The following is a 14,258-nucleotide window of genomic DNA, read 5'->3' on the forward strand; positions in this document are numbered from 1 at the left end:
GATGATGAAAATTATGGCAATCAAGCCATCTGAGAATCATTTGGAGAAACTGGAGTTGTTTGACTTGGAGAAACAAAAAATTTTAAAGGTGTATGATAGCTATCTTCAAGTGCAAATTGTTAAGATTCAACTTGTTCTACTGAGTCCCAAGGGGCAGAATTAGGGTCAAGTGGTGTAAGTGGCCAAGGAGTAGCTTGAAGCAAAGGTAAGAACAAAACTTTTTAACAATTAAAGGTATTCAAAAGTAAAATGGACTGCTTTGGGGGTCAGGGAACTCCTCATCACTGAAGGTTCAAGACATTCTAAGATCCTGTGGTTCTTTTTGAATCACTGAAGAACAATCAATTTTCTGGATCATTTGAGCACCCATATTGTGTCATATTCTAATTCTTTGAAAACTAGTCATCCATGCACGGTCACTGCAGCATGCTGCATTAGCTCCATTAATGGGGGAATGGAAATCAGAAACATCAGATCTAAAGTAAGATTCAAAAACCAAAAGCAGCATCTGACATTTTTGTGGATATAATGATAGAGAGGAAAGAATACTTAGACTAGTTAGTGGAAAAGGGAATTAAACAAAACTGAGACATCTGATTTTTGAAATGTTTCTCTTATATGGCTTTCACATAAAACTATTGATTGTTACCAGAGGCTGATGTGTATATCCATAAGTATACACTTAGATAGTCAAATGGATCTGTGATCTCATCAATGCGTTGGGTGATCATGACACATCTATATGTGTCAATCCTGTTTGATTTCTATCCATGTTTTCCCATGAATCAACCATGGGAGTTCATCCAATATTTTAGGGTCTTTGTGGAAGATGCAGATAAATAGACCAATTCATTGATCAACAAACACTTATGTGCTAGGCACTGTGCTAGAGATAAATAGATACATAGATAGATGATAGATAGATAGATAGATACGTAGATACATAGATGATAGGTAGATAGATAGAGATAGATAGATAGATAGATAGATAGATAGATAGATAGATAGATAGATAGGTAGGCAATTGTTTGTGTTTTTCAGCACAGAAACTCCCTCTACTAATTCACAATAAGTAAGTTCTAAAGTCTTGCTTGAAGAACTTAGGGAATAAATGATTTGTGCAGGGTCATAGAGCTAATAAATTTTAGATGTGGCCTTTGAACACAAATCTTTATGAATCAAAGCCCTCTGTCTGCTATACCACATTGCCTCTTAAGTATGTACATGAATATATACATGCAGCTACATATGTACATATATGTATATATGTTAGCACATACATGTATATTCATACATGCATATATGATATAGGTATATGTCCAATCAGAGTTATAAAAATCCTGAAGTTAGGGACTAAGTTAGACAGTAATCTGGTACATCTAGGTCTTTATCTTTGAGTACACAAGGAAATGACTAGTGATAGCTGAAAGATTAGAAATTACATATGAATGGAAAAGAAAACATATAACATAACCTCTATAAGTGGAAAGGTCTTGAAAAATTATTTTTAAAAAATCAATTTCAACCTAAACTGACATTAAAAAGGAACCAAGATGGTGGCTATGTTAGGCTAATTTCAGATAGATTAACCTCAAAAGTGTAAATCAGTGAGATAAATGGAAATTAAGTATCAGAGCCAGGCATGGTGGCACATGCCTATAGTTCCTGCTGCTGGTGTTGCTGAGGCTTGTGGACTGTTATTTCTGAGCTACAATAGGGCTAAAGATGTCTGGGTGTCCACATTTTGTCCAGCACCAATAAACTGAGACTTGGGACCAGAAGGCTACAAGGCTGCCTGTGGAGGGGCAAACCAGCCCAGACAAGAAAAATAGAATGACTCTTCCATGCAAGATAGTAGTAAGATTGGCCACATGAGCGACACTTTACTTCCAGCCTGGGTGATATGAAACCCAGGCTTTAAAGAAGAAAAAAAAAATTGTCAGCCTAGCATGGATTCAATCAGGCTTGGACACAGTATTGCATAGTATTATACTGATACATCCTGATACAAAAAAAGTAATAAAATATCATGAGAATTGAATAATAGTTAAATGAATACTGAGCAGCTGGAAAAAATAAAAACAAATTCAAAATGCTGTTTGTGAGAGAACTGTGCAGCTGGGAGAAGACATCAGCAGCTCTCTACAGGGTTCAGCTATAGGCCAGGTTATTCAGGGTTGTCACACTTGATCTGAACAAAAGATGCCTACAAAGCCCAAGTTAGTGTGGCCTAATTCTCATACAGCAACTCACACACTGTATAATGAGTGGCAGACATTTATATCACACTTTGTTTCTAACAGTATCATCATCATTATCATTATTATTTTTAAAGTTATTTTTCCTGTACCTGTGAGATCCTCAATATAGGGAACTCACAGTGGATAACCGCCTTCTTTGCAATTTAGAGTCTCAGAGAGTTTTTTAGAACACTAAAATTAAGTGACTTACCCATGATCACTTAGCCTTTTGGGTCAGAAGTAGGACTCAAAGGTTTCTCTTACTCCGAGACTGGCTTTCTAGCTGTTATACAACACTGCCTCTTTGACAGATGTTTATGTAACACTTTCAAGTTTGTAAAGCACTTTACACTTATCTAATTAAAGTCTCACAAAAATATCTATGTCATTCCTACCAGGACTATTTTCCTTCATTCTACACATGACTTATTTAGGGTACGGAGTTACAAATTAGGGGACTTATTCAAGGTCAAACACTTAGTAAGTGTCAGAGGTGGCAATGATGATGATAGCTAAAATTTATAGAGGGATTTAAAGCCTACAAAACATTTAATTTGTTCCTCACAGTGACCCAGTGAGGAAGGTGCTTTCATTACCCTTATTTCTAAGATGCAGAAACTGAGGCAGACAGAGTTTAAGTAACTTGCCCTGAATCACATAGCTGATAAAAATCTGAGGCAGAATTTGAACTCGGATCTTCCTTACTACAGGTCCTGTGGTCTAACCAAAGCATGGTACCACCTCTGAGATTTGAATCCATGAGTTGCTGCCACCACACAGCACAGCTTCTTGCTGAAGGCACCCAGAATACTCAGTGGGCATACTGTGGCAGATTTACAGTAAAACATAAAAATAACAATGAATGTTTGCAAAGTGTTTTGCAAAATCTCATTTTATTCTTACAAAAACCTTGGCAGGTAGGTACTAATATTATCCTCATTTTAGAGATGAAAAAACTGAGGCAGACAGGGGTTAAGTGACTTGTCTAGGATCACACAGTTGATAAGGGTCTGAGGCTGGATTTAAACTCAGGGCTTCCTGACTCCAGGTCTAGGGCTCTACTCATCAGGCCATTTAATAGAGTCATACAAGAGGGGCAAGCAGAGGAGGGCTGTGGACTGCAGCTGCTGAAGAGAGTATTCAAATCACAGGAACACTGGATCTATGGATATATTTGCCTACATTACCTCATTTGATCCTTACAATGACTCTCTGAGTTAGGTAGCTATGACAATCCTTATTTTACAGATAAAGCAGTTGAGACACAGAAATGATCATACGACTTTTAAGTATCAGAGGCTGCATCTGAACCCAAGCATTCTTGACTCTGATTCCAGTGTTTTATCTGCTATCCATTCTGTGGGGCTCTATATACTATTGACCCAATTCCATGCAATCAAGTGCCTTTGTTTCCTCAGCTATAAAATGGAATTAGCTTCAAAATCATGAGGGGTGGGGGGAGAGAGGGGGAGGGAGAGAGACAGAGAGAGAGACAGAGAGAGACAGAGAGACAGAGAGACAGAGACAGAGACAGAGAGACAGAGACAGAGAGAGAGAGAGAGAGAGAGAGAGAGAGAGAGAGAGAGAGAGAGAGAGAGAGAGAGAGAGAGAGAGAGAGAGAGAGAGAGGGACAGAGAGAGGGAGGGAGGAAAGAAAGGAGGGAAGAAAGAAAGAAAAAAGAAGGAAGGAAGGAAAGAAAAAGAGAAGGAAGAAAAGGAGAGAGGAAGGGAAGGAGGGAAAGAAAGGAAGGAGGGAGGGAGGAAAGAAAGGATGAAAGAAAGAAGAAAGAAGAAAGAAAGAGAAAACCCTGTAACAACTAATAAAAGACTGTTGATACCAAATGAGAAATCATTTTCATCTGTGGAGAAAAGAGAAAAATGCATCTGAAATAGGATACTAAAGCAAAAATTAAGTACTTTTCTCCATTTAAAAATTTTAAATATAACTAGAAGAAGAAATTATGTTGAAATTTAAGCAAAAGCAAGTCAATGGAGGAAACAATGTGATTTATTTGCATTTTTTAGTGCATTCTAAGTTCACCCACTGTGTTGGATAGCTCTGCGGAAAAGATGCACATCTGGAATTATCATTTCAATCCTATAGCTCTGAAGCACTATCCCCATCAAAAGAAATAGCCCCAGTTCTAAATGGACTTTTACAAATCAAAAAAACATGTTTTGCTGACAAAGCAGTAGAAACAAAGCTGAGCAAGCTATGGCTGGTCCCATCCACAAAACACACATTCAGTATCTCCAGCCCAGCCCAGGACACAAAGCAATCAATGATAACTATCAGTTTAGAACTTCAAAAGCATATTCAAAAATTTCCCCTTAACTGAGATAACCCATGAAAAAGAATTCAGTGAATGGGACAATGCTCACAGCTGGCAAAAGTTGTTTTTTTCCCCCTACTACAAGCAAAAGATGTACTTGAAATCTGCATAAAATGTATAAACCTAATAATTACGGGGGAAATGTAAATGTCTCTGGGCAGTAAATGTATTCTTTTGTCTAAAATATGAGAAAAATAAATCAATGGGTTTGGAAAGTTTTAGCAGATTTTCAGTACCATTAAGCGCCTGCCGAGTCTTGCAAAAGGTCTGTTCCCTCAGATGCTGGCTCTTACCCAGATCTAGGTTCCCCTCCATCTTGGCTGAGATAGTCGAGCAAGCTTTGTGAAAAAAGTATATTTTAGCATGCCACTAGGATTAAATTACTTTCACTTTGACAGATTTTTAAAATTCATAGTAATTTTGTTTTGAATTTGGACCCCACCTTTGGTGGATACCAGAAGACAGAGTAAAGAAAAATATTGCCAAGCAAATAGCTAGGAGAAAAAAAATACTAAAATTCCTACTAGTTCCAGCTGCTAGTCCTAAATAACTATAGCTCAATAAGTCAATAGATTTACCTAAAGATGATTTTTTATTTATAAAATGAGGATTGGTGACATAATCCTATCATAATTTTTTTGGTATTTTTTCCATTTTTTTACTTAACCCAGAAAGTCTTTACCTTTTAGCCTTCTTTATACTAATCTTGAGAATATGTAACCAATATGAAAATATAAGCAAATGTCACTGCCTTTGGTAAGTGGTTATATGACCCAGAGATATGAAGACCTGAATTCAAATCCTGCCTTAGACACTTATTAGCTATGGAATCCCAAGAAAGACACTTAATAGCTCTCTACCTCCATTTCCTCTGCTGTAAAACGGGAATCATAGTAGCATTTACCTCTTAGGGTTGTTGTGAGGTTAAAATGAGGTCATCTCTATAAAGTACTTAGCACAATGCCTGGCATTTCATAAATGCTTTTTCCTTCCTTTCCTCTTCTCCACCCACACTTCTTGAAAGTAACAACTAGAAGTGCCAGCCATAGAATCAAGAAGATCTGGATCCAGGTCCTGCCTCTGACATGTACTGACTGTGTGACCACAGACAAGCAATTTAATCAGTCAGTGTCCCCAAAATACCCTCCAAGACTCAATCATAAGCCAGTTCCAGCTATAGATCAGCCTTGGCAAAAGGAATTCCCCCACCTGGCACGTCTATATCACAGGTCCAGAATAAAACAAGCAATAACTGGCCTCAGACACTTACTATTGTGTGACTCGGGGCGAGTCACTTAACTCTGATTGCCTCCAAAAAAAGAAAAAAAAAACCAGCAATAACATTGATTAGCCCTTCTTAAATAGCCCGTATCTTTTAACCCAGCATAAGTGCATATATTTTACTGATTCCAGTGAAATAAAAACAATGGAAAAATAGTGGTTCTAGACTAAGACCTCTGCTTTCATAATTTTCTATGCTATCTCTATCTACATAAATTTTTAAAAATGAAACTGCAGGGTTTTTTATTCTTAGTTCCTTGCTTCTATTTTTATTTTTTTTCCATAATTTTCTAAATTAATCCTTCACTTTTATCTTACATGAAGAGGTAACCCTACTTCTCACCATGGCAAACTCCTCCACCTGCACAAGAAATCCCATTCCATCCCATCTCCTCCTAAAGAATGTCCCTTCTGATGTCCCCAGAATCTCACTTTCCTTCAATCTCTCCCCATATACTGGCTCTTTCTCTACTACTGACAAACATACCCACATCTCCCCCCTTCTCAAAAAACCCTTACTCAATCCTTCTATCTTTGCTATTAGCATATATCTCCTTGGCCCTTTGTGACTAAATTCCTTGAAAAGGCCATTTACAATAACTGCCACTACTTCCTCTCCCCTCACTCTCTTCTATACCCACTGTGATATGTCTTCCGACTTCATCATACTGCTAAAACTACTGTCTAAAATGACCAGTGATCTCCTACCTGCCAAATCCAACTGTCTTCTCAATCCTCATTCTCCTTAACCTCTCTGAAGTCTTTGACACTATTGATTGCCCTCTTCTTCTTGATACTCTCTTCTTTCTGGGTTTTCAGGAAATCACTCTCTTTTAGTTCTCCCCTTCCCATCAGGCCACCCCTTCTCAATCTCCTTTGCTAGTTCTTCATCTAGTTCATGGCTACCAATGGTAGGTGTTATGAAGGATTCTGTCCTAGACCCTTTGCTCACCTCTCTATAACACTTGGTGATTTCATCAGTTTTCATGGAGGGATCTACTTATCCATCTACCTATCCTGCCTCAACAAGATACTTTAACCATCTTTGCTTTCCTCAAATACTTTTCCTTCTGAGGATCTCTCAAGTATTTTCAGTATCTTCATCTATGACACTGCTTTCTTTTAGATTCTCAGAACCATCTGTGTTTCTAACCCTTTCCACAAATGAAATTGTCCAAATCCAAAAAGGACAGCACTCTTCACGAGAAATGAATTCAAGGTAGTTAGGGATGGAGTTCACTAGCAGATAAGGGATCCATCACGTAGCAGATGGTACTTGAGCTAGATTTTAAAGGAAGAGGGGGATTCTGATAGGCAGAGGTGAAGACGAAGTGATGGCCAGTGCAAAGTCATAGTAATAGGAGATGGAGGACCATTATGACAAACAATATGAAGAAGAATTTGATTTGACAGTACAATATGGATAGGGAAGTAACATGTAATGAGGCTGGAAAGAGAGACTGAGGGCAGAATGTGAAGGGCTTTACAAAAGTTTATATTTTATCCTAGATACAATAGTCATTATAGTGTATTGGATGGGGGTGGGGGGTGAGATGATCAGATCTACACTTAGGAAAATCACTTTGGCAGCAGTGTGGGAGATGGATTGGAGTAGGGAAAGATGTGAAGAAAAGAAAGCAACTTCTAAAGGGAGTTTCTTCATCCAGGAATTCCTTACCAATGAAATCACAGATCCAGTCCCTATGCCTATATGTGTGTGTGTTTGTGTGTGTATGTGTGTGTCTATGTATGTGTCTATATCTATATATGTATTCATATATGTATGTATATGTGTTGAGCATATTATATCTATGCACATATTAAGAATAGTTATGTATTATATAGCATTGATCTTTAAAATAACTCTTTAAGGTAGATAATATAATTGTAATCATCCCCATTTAAAGGATGAGGGAACTACTGAGGGTCAAAGACTTTCAGTAACTTCCTCAGGGTCTGAGGTGGGACTTCTAACCTCCTGTTCTGAATCTAGCTTCATTTCCTACCAAACTTTGCCCAAATGTGTTGACAACTTGCTCGTGGTTACACTCTTCATCCCTGCCATGATCCTCAGGTTTACCACATCTTTGCCTCTTGGTTCTCATCTAGCTTCCCAATACCTGATGACAACCCAGGATCTCTGATACATTTTCAACAGAAGACCGTATCAGCAGCAGCAGCAGCAGCAGCAACAGCAGCAGCAACAGCAGCAGCCGCCTACTCCCTACCTGCTGTGATTGTCATGCTGCATGGGCTGAGTCTGTACTCTCTGGGAGATGGATAGCCTCTTCTCCTGGAACTATTGCAGACAATGTGGGGAATCTGGCTGCAATGTGCCTTCTGTGCATCCTTCTGTACCACCCCCTACCCTCCATGCATAACTAAATTTGCCGTGATACTAGAATTCCCACTTTTGGCTCTCCTACCTACAGTCACGGGTTTTAACTGACAACAAATATGTTTCAGCTTTAGAATAGATTGCAGTTGCATGTTACTGTTTTGAAAGGCCATTTGAGTGTTACTTGCCTCATTGGTTTTCAATCAGCACATATTGGTGCGCTCACTAATCAAACTGATTGATTCCATTAATCTGGGTGGTATCCAGAGTCAAGTAGAAGGCAGGGAGAAATCTTTTCATCAGCAATCCAGAGCTATACGCTCTCTTCCCATCTTGATTTCTATCTCCATCTGTTCTCTCTTAGGGAAGAATTAATGATTTTCCTTCCCTTCCTGTTGTCACTGGTATATGCTGTGCCAAGGAGGCACACTCTTTCCACTTGGGCCAAAGAGGCAAACAGGGCCAATGTAGTTAGTACTGGAAGGGAAAGAATGTGCTATCCCCACTGCCAAAGAATGATTATTGGTTAGATAGCAGTGGGGGCGGGGGGGGGAGGGGGGAGAAATGAATGAGTGCTTTGAAAGGTCAGATTTGCCGATTACCTTTTAAATAACCTCTTCTCTGTAAGAGGTGCTTTATTGATATGATATTAGCCTTTCTTTATATGACTTCCATTCTAATCAAGTACACACCTGCTATTCCTCACTGAATGATTCACAATTCAAACTGAAGTGGCCTCTTCACTGCAAGAAGTTTCAGACAAAAAATTATGCCTGGCCTTGGGTCTTAAGTCTCTGTAAAAACACCTTTAGTCTTTTTTGGACACCTCAGGTATATTATCTTTCATGGACTTCTCAAAGGTCAGAAAAGACATTCCTTTTTATTAATAGATCCCTAGCTAACATCTCACACTTGATTTATTTAATTTTTAAACCCTTTGATTCTTTCTTCTTTCTGTCTTTCTCTTAATGGATAGTAAAAAAAGTGATATGAGTATTGTGATACTTAATGCATTCTATTCAGCTTTTAACTTTCTGCTTTTTTATTGTTAGCTTGTCATTTTCTCCCTGATTTACTCTCTTAAATGCCCTTACACTTATTAATGCATTATACGGTGTTCACATTGTCACACAACAAATATCCTTGACAAAACTCCCATATAGATATGCCTTCTTCTTGTTCAGACTAATAATAAAATTAATATTATAATTGCTTCCATGAAAAGCATGACAATCTACTTCTCTGACTCCCCTAAAAATCCCTTTGGTTCTAAGTTACAGGTTGCCTACCTAGCTCAAAGCACCCTTTCCTGACCATTACTTTCTACTCCCTCCTTGCCATACTTGTCATCACTATCCCTCCTGTGTCTCTTCCACTCTCAGTGTCTTTCCATTGTTTACTTTGGAATCCGTGTTCTGTTGTTAACAAATAACCTTTCTCCCTGTACAATAGGTGATGCATTCAACAGAGCACCGAACTTGGAGTCAGGAAGAACTGAGTTCAATTCCAGCCTCAGACATTTACTAGCTATGTGATCCTTTCATCTCTGCCTGCCTCAGTGTCCTCATCTATAAAATGGAGATAATAATAGCAATAATCTCCCAGAGTTGTCGTAGAGGTCAAGTGAGAGAATACACATAAAGCATTTTACATACTTTAAAGCACTGTATAAATGCTGCTATTATTATAAATTATATTTAATTATTAACATGCTTATATATCAGCCCCAATTCCTTGACAAAATAGTGTTTCTATTTAGTCTCTGTATTCACAGAATCTGTCACAATTATTGGAGGCTGAACCTAAGTTAGTCCACTATAACAGATTCAAGATTTAAAATGTAGTAAGCACTAATGGGTCATAAAATCCGATCAAAAAACACCAGTCAGGTCTTAAAGAAACACACTTCAATGTTAAAAAGACATAAATGTCATTCTCTTTCATGGACACCAAGTCAGGAACTCAGGGAAGACAACCTACAGGTAGTTAGCGCCTAGGAAAAATTAAGAATGCCGTTAATAGCACAAGTTAAGCCTATCATGCTTCAAGACACACATGGCCTGTCAAGTGCTGAGCTAGGCTGAGAAAAGGGACAGAAATGAAGAAAGAAGAGACTATGGCAATGGTCATAACACTGGCAAGAACATGTTCATGTTTCTGCCCTCAATGGTGCAGGGAGGCCAACCACTGCTTCCTAGTGAAGGATGAGCTCCTACTATATCCCATCCCTTGGGGAGAAGTCCCCAAAATTGTGTAGGTGATGCTGTACTGCTAAAAGGAACTTAAAACAAGTTTAGCAACATTCCTAGGGCAGGAAATTAATGTAAGAATTAATAAGACAATAGAAGCTATCTTCTTGAAACAGTTAAGGCACGATTATCAGAACCAGTTTATAAAGATCTTCTGAGATTAAAAACAAAAATAAAAACAATTATGATGGTCAAGAACTACACCAGAAAAATGGAGTCCACTGGATAAATAATAATACCTCCAATATTATCAGTAGTTCCAAATAAATGATGAAGTTTTGGACATGCTCATCAGTTCCCATCACAAGTCTAGGTGAGGATCCATGATCCCCTTCACAAATCATTTGAATGAAAGTAACTAAAAAGTTACAGGCCTTTTGAATGCAGTCTGCCTTCATCCTAACTTGGCAATGGCATCTTGGAAATATGTTATTTGTTTGTTTTATGTTTCTTATTTCAAATATTACTAGGTTCACTATGAATTATCATTTCTTATAAGATAAACACAAAAATTTAACCCCCTTTGGTCCTATTCTCTCCCTCTCACCTTTATTTAGTTTTAATTTTTTGATGAAACTACCACTGATGATTCATGAAATGTATCAGAGTAACTCTAATTCTGTTCTGGTCTGTGCTGTTTCTTCCTTGACCACTGTGTTTTAAGCTGCTCTGATTCTGTCTTTGGTCACTGACTGATCTCTTAAAGACTCTTGCCTTAGAGCAAGCTCTCCTTGTATGAGGTGTCTCACTTCTCCCTTAGGGTGAGAAATTAAAATCCCTTTCAAACCCATTGAAGACAGGCAATGTACAATTTTTTATAGTTACTAAAATGTTCTAAGCATCAGGCTTCTGCAGATATCCTCAAAATATGCACAACAATAATATGCAAATGAATTTCTCTAAAACAAGACACTTTGACCACATTTGCCAGTAGTAAGTCATTTTTTTTTTCTCTAAGAGGCAAGCTTACATCCAATCTTTTCTTATCTGTGTTTCTCCCAAGAACTAAGGGCTGATTTCTTTGGTGTGCCTCATACAAATGCCATTTTTTCTATACCTTTCAATAAATAAAACATATTAAAACAAGAAAGTGTCACCACCTCACATTTAGAGTAGATCTTATGAAGTCATGTGTTGAACCAAATCTGTTTCTCTATAACTCTCTAAGGTTCTATCTATTTGGTTTTGTCCTCTGGAGAAACAAGATAATTGCACATCCTCCATAGGAAAGCCTTCAAAATATCTGAAGTTTCCTCTTGTGATATAGTATTCTGACTCTTCCTTACACTACTCAGTTTCCTCCATGTGTAGTCTATCTTGTCAATATCTCACTTTGTAAATCCTGAAACCTATACTTATATGGAACCTGACTCATGCATAGAATAGTGGAACTTCTCTCCCACCCCAAGCTATTTCCAGAGTGTCCCCCCCAATCTATTTGGAAGTTGATTTCAACCTGGACTTTGAAAGATGGATAAGCCACAAAGCTAGTAAGTGTCTGAGACCAGATATGAACTCAGGAAGATAAGTCTTCCTGACTTCAGGCTCAGCACTCTATCTCCTGCACCATCTAGCTGCTCCCTATTAATTGTAAGCACTTACAATGTCCTATAGACTTGGTTCATGGGATGCATCACTCTCGTGGTCAAATCATATATTCCTAAAGAAAAGACATCCTTGACTTTTTTTTTTTGCATTTAGAGAATCATCTTTGTGTTATGGACTTCTTGGGCAATGTGATGTTGCCAGTGGACCCTTTCTTAGAATAATATTGTTTTTTTCAATCATAATTGAAGGAAATACCTTTCAGTACAAGCTTTAGCAAGGGTCTATGTAGGTAGCAACATGTTCCCCATCTTTTTGCCCTCTCACATGTGCTATCCTCTCTAGCTCTACCATCTGCCCCCCTCCCGCAGTCATGATGAAATAGGCCATTTCCTATACCAAGGACTTCCTGGCCAGTGACATCACAGCTGTGATCTCCAAGACAATGATGGCCCCCACTGAGACAGTCAACCTACTACTGCAGGTGCAGCATACAAGTTAAAAAAAAAAGTCACTGTTGATAAGCAATACAATGGATCATATAGTCTGAATTCTGAAGGATCAGGGAGCGCTGTCCTTCTGGAAGGATGTGACTTGGTAAATGTCGCCAGATACGTCCCCACCCAGACCTATAACTTTGCCTTCAAGGATAAGCATGAGCAGAGATTTAGGGGAGGAGTGGATGCCCATATAAAGGACAAGCATTGGAGATATTTTGCTGATAATCTATTCTTTGAATTTTGTGAGCAGTTGATGTTGGGAAATTTGTCACTGAGAGAAAATTCAAGGCCACGAGAGACTGCCTTGTGAAAATTACCAAGTCTTATGGAATCCATGGTTCATATGAAGGTTCTGATGTCACCATACAGGGTATTATTATCAATAGATGCTATGATACAGCAAAAGGTATGCTCCCATACCCTAAGAATGCTCAAACTGGAATAAGTTGGATGACTGCACAATCAGTGACTGCTGTGACAGATGTGGTCTCCTAAACCTTTCATACAGTACAGCAGAAAATGATGATGCAGTCTGGGTGCCGAGGAGTTGATATCATGTACACTGGGATGACTGACTGCTGGAGGAAGGTTGACAAAAATAAGTGTGGCAAAGCTTTTGTCAAGAGTGCCTGATCCAGTGTTCTCAGAGACATGAGTGGCGCTTTTATGTTTGTCCTATATGATGAATTAAAAATAATCTAAATACATTCTAATTGAAAATGGGAAAAAATGATTATAAATTCCATAGAATGAAAGTGTCAGACACACAGCTGACGGGCCACATGAATTCCACAACATTCCCGAGTCCAATTTGATCCAGATTAAAATGTAATTAGGCAATATTTAATGAAATAAAATACAACAAAATTTAGATAATGTTAATATGTGGTTTTCTAAGCGAATATGGGCCCACAGAGGTCCATATGTATGGTTTAGTGGCTCTCATTTCTATTATAAGGCATCTGGGTGATGTTGGATAAAGTGACAGGCCTAGAGTCAGAAAGACCTGAGTTCAAATCCAGCCTCAGATACTTACTAGCTGTGTGACCTTGGGCAAGTCACTTCACCCTGTTTGGCTCAGTTTCCTCACCTGTAAAATGACCTGGAAAAGGAAATGGCAAACCACTGCAGTATCTTTGCTAAGAAAAACCCAGATGGGATCACAAAGAGTTGGACATGACTAAAACAACTGAACAGCATTTCTTTTCGAGTTTGACACCACCGTTGCAGAATACTTAGCCACTCTTTGTCCCATTGACCTCCACGAAATTCCTATTATCTTTTCATCCGGTCCAGACCATATTTTTAGGGGAGCCAAGAAAATCTCTTAGAAAAAGTATACAACTGGTCTATAACAATAAGGGAAACTAGATGGCGCAATGGACAAAACTCTGGGCCTGTAGTCAGAAAGACCTGAGTTCAAACCTGGCCTCAGACACTTAGTAGCTGTGTGACCCTGGGCAAGTCACTTAAGCCTGTTTGCCTCATTTTCCTCATCTGTTAAAATGAGAATAATAATAGCATCTACCTCACAAGGTTATTATAAGGATCAAATGAGATAATACTTGTAAAGTGCTTAGTGCTGTAACTGGCACATAGTAAGTTTATATAATATCAGCTATTATCATTATCATCATCATCATTATTATTCTTTGAGTTTAAGAAGATAGATGAACTTGAACCACATAGTTTAAATGATATTTTGTAGGACCAGAGGCTTATGTTTAAGAATTTATTTTTAAAAATCATGTCTCTTAACTGTACTTAAGCGCT

At 38.3% G+C, this 14,258-nt stretch overlaps 1 pseudogene; it reads left to right on the plus strand.

Annotated features, from left to right (window-relative positions):
* Nucleotides 1-12,358: 12,358 nt before the first annotated feature.
* Nucleotides 12,359-13,187, plus strand: LOC110200246 (ADP/ATP translocase 3 pseudogene; annotated as a pseudogene).
* Nucleotides 13,188-14,258: the final 1,071 nt, after the last annotated feature.

This window comes from Phascolarctos cinereus, unplaced genomic scaffold (assembly GCF_003287225.1).
Source record: "Phascolarctos cinereus isolate Bilbo 61053 unplaced genomic scaffold, phaCin_HiC Scaffold_7;HRSCAF=346, whole genome shotgun sequence".
NCBI lineage: Eukaryota > Metazoa > Chordata > Mammalia > Diprotodontia > Phascolarctidae > Phascolarctos > Phascolarctos cinereus.